Here is an 18,975-nt window from a genome sequence, read left to right as displayed (position 1 = left end):
GGGGGGGGAGGGGTAAGAGAGGCGGTTGCCGTGGAGACGCGGGCGCGGGGCGGAGTTGCCGCTCCAGCGCGTTACGTCACTCTCCGTTGGAAAATGGCGTCTCCCTGCGAATTTGGGGGCCCCGGGAGTAAGTAGGCGGAGTAGAGGCTTCGAATGGGGCAGAGAGCTGGGTTAAAAACGCCATCCCAATTGGCTAGGACCAAACCTGGGCCTTCCCTCGCAGCCCTGAGGCTTGTGGGAAATGTAGGCTGAGCTCAGTCGCCTCATTCGATGGTACCTGTGGAATACGAGTCCCAGAAAGCCCAGCGTCAGTTGGCGCGCATGCGTCGAAGCCTAGGTGCTCGCCCTAAAATGCAGGCGGCAGGAGAAGGGAATGCCATCACCGCTGTTCGTGTTGCGCGTGCGCCTTAGGCCACTGCAGTGGAGGAGGACCAGTGACGCGTTACCTTGACTCCAGCTCCTGGAAGCTTCTGCGCACGCGCCTGCGCAGTTCCTCTTCCTCTTCACCGAGAGTTTTTGGGTTATTCGCGCGCAGTGGCCAGTGCCGGTGAGGAATGGAAACGGGGGAGCCAGTTTACAGTCGGAAAAACTGGAGGAGGGAGGCGCCAGTGCAGAGGACGGACCTTGGACTTAGCGCTTTGGAGAGCGTGGAGGCCTGCCCGGAGGAGGCGACTCTCAGCGGGGAGCCTGGGAGTAGGTGCGGGACGGGGAGCTGTCCAGGGTCCCAGAGCCTCCGGAGCGTTTCTGCTTTTGACAAAAGGACAGACGTTTGTCCAGGAGGCCAGACGTGCTGTTTTCCCCGTCTTTGGGAAGCCTGCGCCCCCAGAGAGCTTCTCCCCTCGTTTCCCTGGGAGAGCAGAGTGCGGGGATGGGGGAAGCGCATTCCCCTCTTCTGGACACTCATAGACACGGAAGCCTGAGAATGACGGGAAGCTAATGTGGCACCTGAAGAGATGGGGGGCGGGGGGCGCCCCACCCCAGGCCATGAAGGCTAACCCTAAGTGGAGGTGCTGGGGTGGGGTGCCCTTCTGAGGGTCTTGGGCTCCATAGTCCTCAGGGTAAATCAACATGAGTACTTTTCGGTTTGTTTTTGTAGAGTAGGACAGGGCTATCTATATAGAAAGAAATACCTCCTGGAGTCAGCCAGTGCTTGTATTCGTGCAGATTTTTGTGCTTTGGGCCCAAAATTGAGAACAAGACAGGCAGATTTAGCAGCAAGAAAAAAGGGTCCAGTGTCACATCTTGACACATATGGTGTGCCTCTCCTCCCTCCAAGGAAAACAGAAATGCTAGCAACACGTTTTCCAAAAGCAGAGAAAACATTACAAAATATTTCCATGCTCTTTCCCACACCCCCATCAAAACCCAAACAAAAATAAGGTACAGCCCCCATCAGTGTCCAGAAAAGAGCCAAGTTCTTGCTTCCTACAAAGTAACTCTTGACCTCCAGTCTCAACTGACCTCCACCGGACCCTCATCCTCTTTATGAACCACTGAGCTGCATTTGTACCTTCCTGGAGGAAGAGGAGGCTGCGCCTCTCTGCAGGCGTGGGCGCTGTGGACCACCCTTCTCCTCCTTGATCACCTCCTCTCTCTAGGTTTTTGGGACAACTCTCTCTCCTGGTTCTCCTCTTACCTCTCCAACAGCCACTTCTCTGTCTCCTTGTCTGGATCTCGGGCATCTGGGCAACTCTTTCAGACTATGCTGCCTTGCAGAAAAGATGCTGGCCTGCTGTGAGAACCAGACATCTTCACTAGGCACTCTCTATGCTAATAAAATTCCAGTTTTGGTGAAAAAGGAAATAATGCACTCTATTTTTCCATTGGTGCGTCTCTTAGCTTCTTACTAATTCTGACCAAGTCTGGGGTCCGACTGGATGCCCACACACTTCCAGCTTCCTCTTTTGCACCAACATCCGAGGATGAGTTGTGTCCCTGGCCCCTTCTTGTCCAGTCTCCTTCAGAAGCTTGCTCCTCCCCACCTAATGTTTCATCTTCACCCATCCACTGCCTCTTTCCCTACTGGCTGCAAACGGCATAGCTGTCATCCTCCTTAACCTTCGCTGCCCTTGTCCTCGCCTCTGTCCAGCCCCCTCCCTGACTCCCCTCTTTGTCCCCAGGGCACCACCATCCTTCGTCTCCCACATTGGCAAGCCTGAGGCCATCTCATCTTCCCCTCCTCACTCTCACCCATCACATCCTGCCAGATGCTGTCCCCTTCCCTCTTCTCATAGAGCCACCTCCCTAATTAGGGCCTGTCCTAAAGGACAGTGAGCTGCCTCAGGACAGAGTGGGTTTCTCTTCATCTAGAGCACTTCATACAAAAGTAAAATAACAAGGAGTGTCATAGCCAAGAGCCTTGTTTGGGTGTGGATTTGACTTCAGTGAAATTCCGTAACTCTACTACAGCCCCTTCATTTTACAGGGAGAAAGGAACGAGCATTTATATAGCGCCTACTATGTGCCCAGCATTGTGCTAAGCTCTTTGCAAACATTATCTTGTTTGATCCTCACAACAACCCTGGGTGGGCAGGTGCTATTATAACACCCTTTTTATAGTTGAGGAAACTGAGGCAGACAGAGGTTTAGTGATGCCCAAAATCACCCAGCGAGTAAGTATCTGAAGCCAGATTTGAACTCAGGTCTTCATGACTCCAGGCCCTATGCTATCTGTACTGTGCCACCAATTGCCTCCTTGCAGTGTAGGAAACTGAGGCCCAGAGGGGTGAAGGTCTTGTGACTTGTCAGAAGTCACAAGGTAATAATGAGAATTTGAAAGCCATGAGGTGCTTGTAGGCTGGGGATGGGCAGTGAAGGCAGGTGAAAACAGTAGATGCCCTAGGGTCAGGTCAGGGCCCAGGGAGAAGCATGGGAGGATGGAGGGCAGGGAACCAGGTGGCACTTAGATATTCTTTTTTTTTTTTTTTTTGCAAGGCAATGGGGTGAAGTGACTTGCCCAAGGTCACACAGGTAGCAAGTGTCAAGTGTCCGAGGCCAGATTTGAACTCAGGTCCTCCTGAATCCAGAGCTGGCGCTGTATCCACTGCACCACCTAGCTGCCCACACACTTAGATATTCTTAAGAGATTTTAAGAATTTGAAGCTAGGGAGGACAATAGAAGAGTTGACCCCAAAACAAGAAATTTATGAAAACAGAAAACCAGGAATCCCCTAGACAGGTGTGCTGCAGGGTCCCAGAGTCCTCAGACTGTGGATGCAGCTGGGCAGTCCTTTAGAGAGGAGGCATGGCAGAGGAAGACTCTGGCCAGGCCTTGTTCTGCACAGGGAACCACTGGGAAGAAAACTGCTCAGAAAGGTCCCCAAAGTCTCCAGCCTGGCTCACAAGAAGAGAGCCAACAAGACATCTGTGGGCCAGGTTTCCATCAGAAGTCAAGCCTGACTGGCATGGAAAAAGTGATATGGGAGCTAGCCACAGCACCAGCTAACCCGTATGGAAGAGGCCCCCGCCAGGCTCCCTCCAGAGCTCCTGGCTCATGGAACAGAGAAGCCCCAGGGGGGAGAGGAGGGTCAGCGCTCATACTGGCGAGCAGCGGCTAGAATCTTCTCACCCTGGAGAGTGGGGTAGAACCTTCTTCAGAGGCATTAGGTCCTGGGGAGGAGCCCCCAATGCCAGGGAAGCTACAAGGGGCAGCAGTCAGTGGGGGAAGAGAGCTGCCCACACCCACACTGACCCAGCACTGAGAATCTAGAGGCGAGCCGCCTCTCCAGTGTGAGGAGCATGGTGGGCACTGGGCCAGCAGCAGCTGATTGGTCCCCAGAGGAGCCTCCAGGACGACAGCCCTGGGAGAGGCCTATGGGGGAAGGGGCAGGCAGAGCTTCCCATAGATCTCCCAGCTGACTGCGCGCCAGGGAACTCAGATCTGGGAGAGACCCCGGCAATGCAGCCAATGGGGGAAAGCTTCCAGCCGCACTCCAAGCTCAGCTCACACCTGAGGACCCCCAGCGGAGAGAACGAGACTGAGTCCCAGATTCAAACTCAGACGTAGAGGCCAACAGCCTGAGGCCCAGACTCAGAAGGTTAGAAAACTAGGCTGAGGACTGGTAGGGACCACAGACTTGGCCTTGGTGGGAGAGAGCTCCCTTGAGAGTTTAAGATGGGGCTGGCTGACTGAGGAGGAGGCTGCCCTTTACCATGGGGGAGATTCCCTTGAAGGGTCCATCTGGGCAGTGGAATTGAAAGCCTGGAACTCAGAGCTGGGACCCTGCTTGGGAGAGCCAAGCTTCTTGGCAGTCTGAGGATAGGCCCCCTGGCCAGCGTTTCAGTTGAACTTCATGCTGGGCATAGCCAGGCCTCAGAGCCACAAGCCCCATAGAGAAGGGGCCCAAGGCGGCAGGCACAAACTGTGCCCCGTGGACACTTCAGGAGAAGAAATCAAGGGGCCCTACAGAGCTCCAGCCATGCACATGCTCCCTGTGTGCCCTCTCCACAAATGAACTCGATGGGCAAAGTGCCCCACATCTGTGCTCCAGATGTTCCATTACAATTATCAGCAGGAACTTAGAAATTCCAGTTCTAGGAATGCAGTGCACCAGACCGAATTCTGATCAGGGAATCAGTCCATTGATGCATATTTATTCAGCACCTGCTAAGTGCTAGGGATACAAAAGAAGCACCAGACAGTCCCTGATCAGTGCATGCTTTACAATGGCGGTCTCATTCCATCCTCACAACAACCCCATTTTACAGATGCAGAAACTGAGGCTGAGAGGGTTAAGTGACCTCCTTGCCTGGGGTCTCACAATCAATCCACAAGTATTTATTATGTACTTTCTATGCAATGTTTGGTGCTGGAGAGACAAGTACAAAGAATAAACAGTCTCTGCTTGCTGTGGCCTTCCACTTTAGTGAGGAAGGCAGCTCACACCTACAAAGTCTAGACGGCACAAACACAAAGACAGAGACGGCTTTGGGAGGGGGCACAGCTAGCAAGCGTCCAGCATTCTATCTGCTAGGCCACGCCTGTGTCAACACACCAAAGCTTGTCATGTGCAGCCAAAGCAGTCAGCGTGTGTGTGGGGGGAGACAAACACACACATGTATATATCTACTTACCTACATACATATATAGAAATGTTTTCATCAACAAAAGAGAAATGATTACACTCTGCAACTAAAAAACTATAAAACCAACATGTTTTTAAAGCCCTCAAAAACAGAGGTTCTGAAAATCAGAGATAAAATTGAAAATAGAAACCCATTAACTGAATAAAACCAGGAATTATTTTTAAAAGCTAATAAAACAAACCATTAGCTAAGCTGATTTTTAAGGACAGAAACATCAAATTATCCAAAGGAATAATGAAAAAGGATATAAAAATCATAACATGAAAAAGAAATTATTAAAAAACTATTTTCCCAGAATTGGAAATTGAAGGGATGCCCATCAATTAGGGAATGGCTGAAAAAGTTTAGGTCCATCTATGATGGAATACTACTGTGCTATAAGAAATGACAAGCAGGATGATTTCAGAAAAACCTGGAGAGAGAGAAGAGAAGAGGAGAGGCTAGAGAGACAGAGACAGAGACTCACAGTGCCCAAGGCCGAAGAGAGGTTCAGGAGACTGAGGCCTGAGAAGAGGCCATTGGATTTGGTTACTAAGAGACCACTGGTCACTTTGGAGAGAGCAGTTTGGGTGGAATGGTGAGGTGAGACTGTGGAGAAGTCAGAGAGAGTGGGAGGAAAGCAATGGAAGGTTCTTATCGTAGTTGGCCTTCTCAAGTGGCGTGGCCACAAAAGGCAGGACAGATATGGGATGGTATCCAGGAGAGTGGACCAAAGGGGGCATGTGTGCAGGAAGCAACCAGGAGAGAAGAGACTCAAAACAGGTGAAAGAGTGGGAAGGATGGGGGACAGTGCTGGACGGCAGAGGACCTGAGAGGCTAGAGGGAGCCCACAGTGTGCTCCGAGCCTGGGTCCTCAGCCGAGAGGGGAAGAGAGGGTGCTGGGGGAAGCGGGGAGCCTCTCAAGGTTTGGAACCTCTCTGGTCAGCTCGGAAGAAGTTGAGTGGCTGCATCACCGCCTCGAGGGGCCCCTGAGAGAAGACAACACCACCCGTCAATCTTGACTGGATGTCTTTCTCCAGCTGTTCAGAGCTGGGTGGTGACCATCAAACCAAGGCAAGTCAACAAGTCAACAAGCATTGATTTAATGCCTACTATGTGCCATGCACTGTGTTAAGTTCTAGGGTCAACAAAGGGAAGACACTGGGACACTGGGCTGTGTGACCCTAGGCAAGTCACTTAACCTCAACTGCTTAAAAAAAAACAGAGGTACTGGGAGGAAAGGCAGGAGATGGAGATAAGGTGGGAGAGCCTTCCCAGCAGTGAAAATGCCTAGGGGCAGGAGATGGAGGAACAGCTAGGGGCATCCTGGAGGGTGTGAGAAGACTGGAAAGGTAGGAGGGGCTTTGAATGCCATCCGGAGCATTTTGTATGTGATCCCAGAGGTGCCTGAGAGAGCCTAGAGTGGACTGAACAGGGGCGTGATGTGGCCAGACCTGAGCCTTAGGAAGATTAGTTTAACAGCACATTGGAGAATGGACTGGGTCCATCTAGGAGACTGACCAGCAGCTGCTAACAGGATGGGGGTGTATTTGAGAGCTGTTAGGAAGGGCCAATCTGCAGGCCATGGCCACAAAACTAGATGTTGGGGGGTGAGAGAAAGAGTAAATGGGATGATGGTCGTGCCCTTGACAGTAATAGAGAAGACAGGGGAAAGATAAAGAGTTCAGATCTGGACATGATGAGTTTGCGATGATGTCCAATGAGTCAGTTGAGAGATTATGGATGGGTAAATAGAGAGTTGAATCCAACTGAGTGAAGGTGTAATCAATGACAGGATGATAAGGTAGGGAGGAGGAGGGGAAGCAAGGAATTCAAGAGAAGATGGCATAAAGCTGAACTGGCTCCCCAAGGGCCAAGACTGGGAAAGGAGAACACCGCCATGGTAGGAGGAATAGCCTTGGAAAGTATCCCAGTGCAGAGAGATCCAAGGCCGAGGTATGCCTAAAGAATAGGTCAAGGAGACGAAGGGCACAGGAAGAGACGGAATGATGGAAGATTATGACCCAGTAAGGAAGTGGAGTTAAGTGCGTGTGATGGCAAGATCCAATGTGTGGCCGTCCTTGTGTGCTGGGTAAGAAGAAAGTCATGTGGACTGAGCAGGAGGAAGTGGGAGGCCAGGGCATTTGAGGGGACATCAGTGTGGATACTGAAGTCCTCTGGTATGAGGTCAGGAATTGGGGTAAAGTCATAGACTGTCAGCCCTGAATTAGAAGAGAGAATGTTCTGAGGTCGAAAGGCTAACAGCCACCAGGATCCATCTGGATCCATCTAGAATGGGCGATAGATTTGCATAAAAAGATTGCTGAATGGTACTAACAGAGGGAGAACCTGGAAATGGCATGGAGATCAGGAGCAGTGGATTTGCAGGGAGGGATGGAAAAAAAAATGCCACTGGTTCTAGAAAAGGTAAAAACAAAGAATGTGCCCTCATTGGGGGGGGGGGAGGAGCCAGGTCTCAGTGAGTGCTGAAAGATGGGAGAAGCACGGGACAAAAAGGCCCAAAATGACGGGAAGATTCATAGGACATATGGTGGATGGAGGGAGGGTGGGAACAGTCCCAGGTAAGGCCAGAGGGGAGGCACAATGGCCAGCTTCTATATGCTAACTCCAGCAAAACCCCAGAGTTCATGCCAGACTAAATAATGATCAAGAAATCCAGTAAAAAACTACAGCATATGACTTCTTCCACCTGTAGGTAGGAGTGCACAGAAAATCCTCCAGATGCCCACAGGCCAAAGAAAGGGGCCACCACTAAAGCTAGCCCCAGCACAAAGCAGACAAGTGGCAGAGACAAGACATGTGTGTCCTGAAAATTCTGGGTCTGGAAAAACAAGAGCCAAGGGCTTCTCTGAGAAAGCCCCAAGGCAGGGACATTGGCCCCAGAATCGTTCCCAAGCACTCCAAGGGAGGCACCCAAGAGAGGGCTCCTTCTACCGTCAAGTGGGCTCAGTATGCCAACCCAGGCCCCAGGGCAAGACCGAGCACATGCCAGAGCCTAGCCCCAGCACAAAGTCCCAGTTCAGAACCAAGTAAACGCTGGAGAAAGGAGTAAATGCAAGAAGACACCGCCATCGGTGCAAATCTAGAGATGCCCCCAACGAAGATACAAGTAACTCCACCGGTGCTGCAGGAAGAAACAAAGAAACAAACATTGTAAAATGCTATCCACTCCAAAGAAAGAACTATGGAGTCCAAATGCAGATCAAAGCAGACTGTTTGATCTCTTTTTTTCTTTTGTTGTTTTGTTTTGATCCTTCTGTCTCATGGTTCCTCCCATTGGTTCTAATACTTCTTTACAACATGGCTAATGTGAAAATATGTTTAATAGGAATCTGTATGTACAGCCTATATCAGACTGCATGTCGTCTTGGGGAAGGGGGAGGGGAGGGAGGAGGAGAAAATTGAGAACTCAAAAGCTCATTGAAGTGAAAATAAAGTAAAAGTTAAAAAAAAATAAAAAACTGTACATAACAGGAAAAAAAGAAATAGTCATTCTGCAAGGATCACATGAATGCCTAGAAGATATTGAGGGAAAGGAAAGTACTTAAGAAAAGCACTGCAAGGAGAAAGGGGCGAACCTTATCCACCTAACAGATACCCTGAAAACCACAACAGACCAAAGAGAATTCTGTTCCAGGACCCAACAAGACATATTAGAACAAAATCAAAAGACAGAAAATCTAAGCTAGCTGATATGAAAAATATTGACTCTCTGAAAACAATGATTAAAAAAGTGCTTGACATCGTATTTCAAGAAATCATATATGTGCAGAATTGAGGAGATGTCCGCCAATTGGAGAATGGCTAAACCAGTTGTGGCCTATGATTGTAGTGGAATACCATTGTCCTGTGAGAAATGGCAAGCAAGATGTCAGAAAAATCTGGAAAGACTGATAAGAACAGATGCAAAGCAAAGTGAGCAGAACCAGAACACTGGACATGGTAACAGCAACATCGTACAATGATCAACCATGAATGAAAGAACTGATAGAGTCTGAATGCAAAGCGAAGCATACAATTTTTCACTTTATTTTTTCACGGGTTTTTTGGTCTGTGTTTTCTTTCACAACATGACTAACATGGAAATGTTCTGCAGGATTGCACATATATAACCTATAGCAAATTACATACTGTCTCAGGGAAGAGGGACGGGAGGAAGAGAATTTGGATCTTAAAAATTTTCAAAATGAATGTTAGAAATTTTTGTACATGTAATTGGGGAAAAAATATTATTCAAGACAGAGAAAAAAAGAGTTAACTGAAGAAATAAATGCATAGAAAATCTGGTGAGAAATGAGAAGGATCCATGGACAAAACCAAGCCACCTGGCACAAAGTGGTCACCTGAGGGGTGGGGGCCCACAAACAACAAGTAGCTCACTCACCTGGAGGGCTGTTACAGCACAGGGGCCATGCCTGCTCCTATGAAGCTCAGTCTTCCAGAGAAGGTCCACCTGGTTAGGACACAGACCTGGGGAGAAAAGTGGACCATGACAGACGAGGCTACCTCCCTCCTGAACAGCCATACTAGAAACACCATCACCACCACCCCACAAACACACACCTACCTGGTTCCCCATTCATTAGTGCACAGAAGGAAAGAGTCCCTGCCCTCAATGGACTATTCCCCTCTACCTCAGCTAGGACCTTCCCTGAGACTCTAGGTGGAGATAGCTCAGGACTGCAAACCCAGGAAGCCAAGCCTTAGACCACCAGGCCTGCTTCCAGCCTGGGCCCAGCAACCAAAATTGTGTGGAGCAATTACTGTGGAGAAAGATCCCCCTTTTCAATTGCCATGTAGGTGAGCCCAAGAGTCTCAGGGGTGGCAGCACCCCACAGATGCCAGGTCCACTTCAAGCCCTGCGCCCTTCAGCATCATCCTGGGAAGCAAATCCTGTGAAAATGTGGGGGCTGTGGCCATAGCCACTGAAGACCCACAAAAGAAAGCTCATGCCATCAAAGTCCTTAGCCCTGTCCAATGGTCACTATCAGAAATAACAGGCATTTTGTGTTTATTTGGAAAATGATGTAATCACTACAACTTTTAACTCTGTACACAACAGATGAAACATGTAGGAAGTTTTTCAAAATCTTCTTTCCTTATGCTTCCAGGGCCCCCTTATTTTTATTTAATATCCCCCCAATTGCACCTGAGGCTACTACTGTCTCCCCGGATCATTCCAGTGCCCCCCAGAGGGTGGTATAGCTCACTTTGGGAACCTCAGAAGATGGGGGAGGGAAGCCAGGAAAAAGAGATGAGGAGGGACAGTATTTCTGACATGAGGGATAGCCAGAGAAAATGCTCAGAATCAGAAGATGGAGGGTCAGGTGTGAAGATCTCAGAGTGGGATTGGAGTAGTAGGTATGAGGAGACTGGAAAAGCGGGTGTCCGAGAGAGCGTTTTGCATTTGTTCTTGGTGGGGGTGGGAGATATGGTCAGGCCTGAGCTTTAGGACGATCCCTTTGACAGCTGAGCAGATGAGAGTTGGGGCACGCACTCCACCCCTCCATACTTTCCTGGGCCATCAGCTCAGCACCGGCTATGCTCTCCTCCTCTCCCCATCCTGACCCCTTGGCAAACTAGTTCTTTCAACATTGTCCTCTTTTCTTGTGTCCTGCCAAGCCTTAGCCTTGGATCACGCCCACCCTGCTCCTACTCATGTGCCACTGAAATCAGGAGAAAATCAGGAAACCATGCCACCTAGGCCACTCCAGATTAACGTCCCATCCTCTCAGCTGGGCCCTCACCACTGCCAGGCCAACCTTTCACACCACCCTCCGAGGCTCACTGCCCCACTCTCCCCAGTGGCTCCTCCCCCTTCTCAGCTGAGGACCTTAACCTCATACTCTACAGAACAAGTGGAGGCCATTCCCAGAGAGCTTCCTCTCCTCCCATCATCTCCCGTCACCCAAGTGCCTCCTACCCCCATCTCCTCCCTCACGCCTGTCTCCCATCAAGATGTGGCCAGCCCCTCTACACACACGTGACCCCATACTCTCCCGTCATATCCACTTTCTCATTAATCCCCAGGTTCTCCCAGGACATGCCTATGTCTCCGCCATCAATCCATCCATCCCTGTGAATGCTTGTCACCACTCTCCTCCCTTTTGTGACTCAACTCCCAGAACTGATGGCTCACTTCCATTCCTCTTAACTCTGCAGTCTGGCTTCTGATCTCACCTTTCCACCATAACTGCTATCCTAAACTTGTCAGTGGTCTTTTCTCTATCCTCATCCTCTTCTAGGCACTCTCCTCTCGAGGTTTTCAAGACACTGCCCTCTCCTGGTTCTCCTTCTACCTGGCCAACCACCCTGTATTTTCCTTTGCTGGATCTTCAACCACAGGAATCCCTCAAGGCTCTGGTCCCAGCTCTCTTCTCTTCCCCATCTATGCTGTGAAAATGTGATCTCACACCTCCCAAGGATTTAATGATCCTCTCTATGCAGATGACTCTCAGAGCTACCTGTGCAGCCCCACTCTCTCAACAGGCCTCCGGTCTCACATCTCTAACTGCCTATTGGAAATCTCATATTGGATGTCTAGTAGACATCTATTTTAGGCAATTGGGGTTAAGTGACTTGCCCAGGGTCAAACTGCTAGTAAGTGTCAAGTATTTGGTCTGAGGTCGGATTTGAACTCAGGTCCTCCTGACTTCAGGGCTGGTGCTCAATCCACGCGCCACCTAGCTGCCCCTGGTAGACATCTTAAACCCCATCACCTCTCTCCCTAAACTCTTCTGTCTTTTACCTTCAAGGGCACCACCATCAGGCTTGAGGTCAGAAAGAATAAGGGTTATAAGGTGAGTTTCCCCCCATGGGAATGGGCTCACTGGGAAGGGCTGAGTCGCTCCACTTTGGAGATCTTCAAAAAAAGGCAAGATGAATATCCATCACTTTGGGCTTTCTCCTGGTGAATGATGCTATTCCTGAGAGACGCCCCTCACCACTTGCCCTGAAAGTCCTGTGTCAGCTAAGCACTGGCCCCCACCTCCCACTGTCGAGGGTTCTCTATTCTTGCAGTAGGGTGCATCTGCCCTTGATGTAGAGCCAGGAGACCTGGAGCTCTCTCCCAGGACACTGGCATTTAGAGAGGTACATGAGTGTCCCTGCGCCCTCTCCCCAAGTGGCTCCTCCCCATTCTGTCCTTCTTCCGAGGCCTAGCAGCCGCCTACCACAAACCACAGGGGGGCCAAGGCAGAATACTGGCATACCATGCCCAGTTCTTTGGGTCGGGAGGAAGACTCCAACCCCATTTTTCTTTTGTTGGGAACAAACTTTGGAAGTGTCATAAAAAACCAAAAGGAAGCTTTTCTCTCAATCGTTGTCATGGCCAACCACTGGTAGCCCCCTACATATCCACAATGGCAGGTCTGCTGGATACACTGGGGTGGGCTTCAGAAATGAAGACTGGGCTGCAGCGGCCTGTTCACAAAAGGGTCAACAGTCCATTTAAGTAAGGACGCAGGCTCTACCCAAGGAGGGCAGAAAGTCAGAGAAGACCCAGTCCGCCCTGGCACTGCCAGAGGAAGGGTTAGGAAAGGAGCTTCCTGTGTTCCTCATTTATTGATGCTCATTTATTTTGAAAGCTGAAAGAACACTGAGCAGCACAATGCCAGCCCTAATCCCAGAGCTCCCCATCCCCTGACCCAGAGGCTCCGGGTGCAGACTGAGAAATACAGCCCATACGGCAACTTAACAGTAGGGGGAGGGGGTAAGTGGGAAAGAAAAGAGTTTTGTTCATTTAGAAGAACACATTTTAAAAGAAATTTACATCCAAGTTCCTCCTCCCCCTGGAGCCCGCCAGCACCATGCCAGCCCCCTTCTTCCTCCCGTCATTTCCAGTCGTGCTTCTGAGCAGCCAGACTGGGACACAATGCCAACGAACTCATGGCACCTTCTGTATTGCTTTCCTCATTCAGATGTAAGCTCCTTGAGGGTAAGCATCATCTTTCTCTTTGTGTTTGTATCATTTAGCACAATATCTGGCACACAATAAGCACTTAATGCTTGTTGCCCTCCATAGTACCCAAGTTTCAGTGATTTTAATTAATATTCTATGTTGCCTATAACAAATTACATGTATGCGTATGTATGTGTATATATATTTTTTTTCTGAAAGCCATGTCCAGATATTCCCTGAAGGGTATATACCAGAGCGAGGTGGGGGAAGGGGGTGTTGGAATGACCAGTAAAAGAACAGCACTCACCCCCACCACCCCTCTCCAGGGGAAGCAGCTGCTCCAACCCAACCTGCCAGGCACCCTTATCCATGGCTCAAGGCTTGAAGCGTGTGCCCATGAAGAGCTGGCTGCATGATCTGGTGGCCCTTTGAGGTGTGTGTACTTGGGCAGGCAGGTGTGGCCACAGCCCACTGGCCCAAGTCTGGGGCATGCTCAGGGCCCATGTTCCCTCTGAGACAGCTTACGCTCTGGTCTCGTTTCTGAGCCTGGGTCTCCCTCTCCCACCCAGGCTGATGGCCACAGGAGGAAATGCAGCAGGGATATTCTATCAGCTTCGTCGCTTACTGCAGCCGAGACTCCAGGCCTCTGGAGTCCATCACACCAGGCTGTGCAGTTTTCCATCGTGTGTCTATGTGTGTCTGTGTGTGGTGGGGGGGGAGGAGTGGCGGGGGGTTCCAACTTGGTGTCACTATCAACTCACTGGCTACGTGACCCAGCTCTGGACTGCCTCAGCTGCCTTATCTGTAAAATGAGGGGACTGTCCTTTGTGACAACAGCTAACACTCACATGGTGCTTTTAACCAAGGCTGCTAAGCATTTACATGTGGTGTATCTCATTTGATCCCCACGATCCTGAGAGGTAGATGACATTATTAACTCCATTTTATAGCTGGATAAACTGAGATGGAAAGAAGTGACTTGCTCTATACATAGGTCCTCCAGATTCTAAGCTCAGGATCCCATCCAATGGGCTAGTGCATCTTCCAGGTGACGGTCCATTGTTGAAGATAGGGACCTCTCCTCAGGTGGAAAGGGACTGTGGGCCAGAGGGCCAAGGCTGGCCCCCAACTCTACTTACCGCACGTGCCCCAGCAGGCCTCTGTGCAGGGCCTGGAGGAAGCCCAGACCTACTGGGAGTCGGGCCAGAGACCCAAGAACAATCTTGGGTAAGACCCTTCCTTGCTCTGGCCTTCCTCAGTTTATTCCTGGGTCAACTGGACAGCCTGAACAAGGTGACCTCCAAAGGTCCCTCAGTGCATTCTCCACTCCCCAAGGGCTAAGTGACCCACCAGACTCCTCATCTTCTACCCCCTCTGCTGACCACCCACCTGATAGCAGGCACGCATTTCCCTCCTATCTCCCTTGGTGATCCCGTGGTGGCCCTGAGGGCAGGGATTGAGATGGGGGCTCTCTCACCCCCCCCAACGGAGACAGGGAGGGCTTCATTTTCACCTCTACCCCACAGGGGCAGGGAAGATGCTTCAAAGGGCTTGGTGAATTAGATGACAGGTGTGCAGAGAGGGGATGAGAGAATAGAGGACATAGAGGACACTGTGAGACTTCCTTTTCAAACCTCCCATGGCTCCCCCAACTCTCTCAGCTCAGACCCTGCCTCCTGTCTTACAGAAAAAGCTGAGGCCTAAAACCGTGAGGACACTCACAGTGACCCCTTGGGTCCCTCCCCTCCTTCCCTCACTGGTTCTCCTCCAACAGATCGCTGCCCCACCCGCCTCACCCCCACATGTCCAGTCTCCCCCTCTTCCTTTTGGGGCCACTGGAATCCATGCCCCCACTTCATTTCTCCTTCTCTTCCACCCAAACAGCTTTCTCCAAAGAAACCCTGATCCGGTGGCCTTCTCTAATTGCTCATCCTTCTAGACCTCTCTGGGCAACCTTGGTGACTAAAGAATATGTACCCATCACTGAATGGGCACTGCCTCAGTCATACTGAAACCTGAGAAAGACCTCAGCTTGAAAAGGCCAAGGTCTCCATGTGCATCCTGGGCCACCTCCAGTCATCCTGATCCGTATCTGGCCACTGGGCCCAGATGGCTCTGGAGGAGAGAGTGAACCTGGTGACTTTGCACAACTCTACCTCACTTAAATCCAATTCATTTGCAAATCACCTCATCACCTTCCTGATGTCATGGTCCAACCATAACTACACAATACGCTCGATGCATAGCCTGGAGTTGGCCTCCAACATGGTTGACCAGCCATGTGACCGTGGACAAGTCACTTCACCTCAGTTTCCTCAACCATGAAACAGGAGTCCTAACAGCCCCTCCCTTCCAAAGGCAATCCTATTTGTCCAGTGCTCAGTGTAGTGGCTGGCACACAGTGGCACAACATAAATGCTCCAGGTCTTCTGCCATCCCTCCTCTTCCCTTCCCTCCAAATGCTCTCTCGCATGGTGAGCTCATCAGCTCCCCCTGGCACAATTACCAGCTCTAGGCAGATGCCTCCCAGGTCTCAGCAGTCCAAAACTGAACCCTCCCCCATTACCGCCCAGGGCATGGCCCACCTCAGACCCTTAGGCTCATAACCGTGAGACCGCCCTTGGCTCCTCGCTCCCACTCACCCCACTGCCAGATCAGGTGTGGCTCTGGCCAGGACCCTTCTTCCAGTCCACCCAGCCCTCGGCTACCAAGGTGACCTGACGTCACACAGAGGCTCCTGGTTCTCTCAAGCACCAAACCCAATCCTCTGCCCCTTCTTTCCCCTTCCTTTGCATGGCCAGAACACCCTGCGACCCCCAACCTCCATCCTCCCCCTCGGACCATGAGCTCCTCGAGGGCAGCCCCCCCCGTGCTCAGAGGCCTCTTGGCCTGGAGAGCTGGCTCCCATCCTGCCCACTGCCCTCCTGCTGGAGGTTGTGCAGGGAGCCTCCCTGCAGCCTTGGCACCACCCAGAAGCGAGTCCTCATTTTCCACACCCCCCACTTTACTGATGCTTTAGGGGAGACAAGCTCTGTCCTCTGGGTGGACTTGCCCTCAGGGAGGCTGCAGACACTGTGGACAGGGGCAGGAGGGCACAGCTGGAGATGTTTCCGAATGGGCACAGCCCCTGCAGAGCTCATGTGGGAAGCGTGACTGCAACACGGCCAGAAGAGACAGCCAAAGCCCGAGGCGGGTCCCAGCTGGTGGCCACCACGGGGTCAGGACCAAGCTGGGACGGTGGGCCTAGGCAGAGAAGAGCAAGGGGTTGCTGGGGTTCTCCTCCCATTCTCCCCTAGGGCCCTGGGGTACCAAGGAGGTGAGGAATCCCCAGGGCCTCACCCCGAGAAATGCTGTCCTTCATATCATGGCTGCACAGTCCATCCTTGACCAGCATCCCCCCTTGAAAAGGCTTGGGCTCTCCAAGTTCCCTGCTCATCCCAGACAGGGGGACAGACTGGATCCTTCTGGGACACAGAGTCAGTCTGTGGTCATCCTGCGACCCAGGGGAACCCAGGCCAGGATAAAGGCAGCAAGGGGTTGGGGTGGGACTGAAGTCAGAAGTGGGAGAGTTGGGAGGGATCCCCTGGGAGGGGAGTCTGGGCAGGGAAAAGAAAGTGATACTCTCTCTCTGAAGTCCTGGCCATGGGGAGAGAACAGGAGGTTTGGCGAGGCAAGGACCACGTCCATGGGAAAGGCCAGCCCCCTGTGTCTGGAGGGGCTGCTCTGCAGGAATTGGAGCTCCCGGAAGGACAGACTGGGGTCAGAGAAGAAGAGGGTCTCCAGCAGTGGGGGAGACTGGACTTTGGCGGAATAAGGCAGCTTGCAGTGGGAGAAAACAGAGCATTCATTCAGAGGTGGGGATTTGGGCCACAGGGAATGGGAGGGTTTGGGACTTGAGAGACCGGGCACTCCCTTGGGGGGCTGGGATCTGGGCCTAAGGGAAGATGGTGAGCTGGAAGAAATAGGTTTCCCTTTCAAGGAATGGGATTTTAGCCAGATAGAACTGGACACCGTCCTGCAGTGAGAGGTCCTGGCCCTGGTGGGAAGGGCTCCCTTTAGCAGAGGGTGTGATTTAATCAGGAGGGAACACGGCAGTGGCCTCCAGTAGGAAGGACTGGCCCTGGAGGGAAGGAGTCTCCCTTTCAGGGGGTGCCCTTGGGGCTGCGAGGAACTGAACACACTGTGGAGACAGGTAGCGGGGCTCCCCAGGGCAGGCTCCCCATTCATGACATGAGATCTGGTCTGGGGGGAATGGGAGGGGCTCGGGCCACAGGGAAGAGGTGCCCCGCTCAGGGAGGAGCTCTGGGGCTGGGGTCGGCCAAGCACCCTGTAGCGAGAGGGAAGGGAGCCCTTCAGGAGGCAGGTTTGGGGCCAGACAGAGCCAAGAACAGTGGTAAAAGAAGTGGGGTCCCCCTGCAGAGAGGGGCTGGGGCCCTTCTGGACATGGAAGAGCCGGGCTGTCCTGGAGGAAGAAGAGAGAAGCAGCACCCCGCACTGGAGGGGGCTGGGAGCGAGCTCCTCCTCAAGGTGCAGGGAAAAGGAGGTCCCCGGAACGAGAGAGGGAAGGGGACCCTCGCACAGGGAGAGGCTGGTTCTGGACGAAAGCGCAGTCCTGCAGCAGGACCAGCCGAGGACTGGGGGCACAGCCTGGCAGAGAGCTGGAACGGCATGGGGTACCACAGCTCACCTCTGGGGTGGGGGTGAGCCATGTGGCCCGTCCTTTAAGGCTCCCTGGTGGGATCTAGGGTGAGAGGGCAGGCAGTCTTCCTCACTCATCCAGTCACTTCTCTGAGCTCTCCTCTCCACTCCTACCACCCCGGGTGGTCAGGTCCTGGGTCAGGTGCCCCGGACCCAGGAGACTCCTCTCCAACCCCACACTGGCAGGGACATTTTTGTTACTGAGTCGTTTCAGTCTCCTCCAACTCTTTGTGATCCCACTTGGGGTTTTCTTGTCAGAGACACTGCGGTGCTTTGCCATTTCCTTCTCCAGATCATTTGACAGATATGGAAACTGAGGCAGACAGGGTGAAGTGACTTGCCCTGGGTCACATAGCTAGGAAGCATTTGAGGTTGCATTTGAACTCAGCTTCAGGCGTGGCTTCCCCTCCCCTGTGGTGCGTCTGTCAATGAGCAACTATTAAGCACTTGCTGTGTGCCAGGAGGCGTGCCCGAAGGCACAAAGGCAAAAAAGGGTCGGGGTTTTGTCTGCGCCCACCTTCCTTGGCCCTCGCCGTTAGCTCCTCTCAGCTGGGGGGCCTGGTAGAGGAGGGGACGCCCCCGCCCCCCGGGGCCGATGGGGTCCCCCCTTATTATACATGGGGGAGCGGGAGCTAACAATGAGGTCTCAGCTCTCAGCCCCCCACCCAAACGACAAGAAGGGACACTGGGGGACGCCGCGGGGGGTCGGACAGCCGCAAACACTTCCCAGCTGGGGAACCCCTCCCCCGCCCAGCACCAACATTCCATCGCTCCTCCCGCCCGGACTACGCTACCCAGAAGTCCGCGCGCACATTCTTTGCCCTTTCCCACATTGCTCGGCGGTTCGGCTCTAAGGCGCGGGAGAGGCGGGGTTGCCATGGGGACGGCCCTCCCCCGCCTCAGTTCCCGAGCTCGCGTCCTTCTCACCTTCAATCACGATGCCGGGGCTAACCGCTTCTGGGGCGGTGCGCGGCGCTCTAGCGGCCTAAAGAGCTGGCGCCATAGTGAGACTGGGAGTCCCGAGCTCCTGCTGCGACTCGCCTGCCCCGCCTCCCGGTCTGCGGTTGTCATGGAGACCAAAAGGCAGGAAGCTGCCGCTAAGATTCTGTCACCTCCGCCTACTCCGTATTTCCGGGTGATTAGTCGAAGGCTAGCGCTTCGGCCCCGCCCCCGAAGCCTAATGCCCGACGACTATTGGCTGGGCGTGCCGTTTCTTCGGGCCTTCTCCAATGGGCGGGCACCGCCTTTCGCGTGCAGCTCCTACGTTGGCGGGCGGGGCTGGCCTAAACTGA

At 52.6% G+C, this 18,975-nt stretch overlaps 1 protein-coding gene across 3 annotated transcripts in view; it reads right to left on the bottom strand.

Moving 5' to 3' along the window:
* LOC114040919 (tigger transposable element-derived protein 1-like) overlaps positions 1 to 18,831 on the bottom strand; it is a 25,537-nt gene extending 6,706 nt beyond the window's left edge. The window contains exons 1-3 of one of the 3 annotated variants that reach the window (XR_003568855.1): positions 18,611 to 18,694; positions 9,470 to 9,555; positions 5,504 to 8,209 (exon numbers count right to left, since the gene is read on the bottom strand). The gene's annotated coding sequence lies outside the window, so the exon portion shown is untranslated. Of the gene's footprint in view, positions 1 to 5,503; positions 8,210 to 9,469; positions 10,102 to 18,610 lie in introns of those variants that run through there. The other 2 variants (XM_027859153.1, XM_027859154.1) reach the window with 2 other exon arrangements.
* Between the last annotated feature and the right edge of the window lie 144 nt (positions 18,832 to 18,975).

The sequence above is a fragment of the Vombatus ursinus genome, unplaced genomic scaffold (genome assembly GCF_900497805.2).
Source record: "Vombatus ursinus unplaced genomic scaffold, bare-nosed wombat genome assembly UNPS02014159.1, whole genome shotgun sequence".
Taxonomy (NCBI): Eukaryota; Metazoa; Chordata; class Mammalia; order Diprotodontia; family Vombatidae; genus Vombatus; species Vombatus ursinus.
The sequence above is the reverse complement of the archived record's forward strand: the minus strand, read 5'-3'. Positions and strand labels throughout refer to the sequence as shown.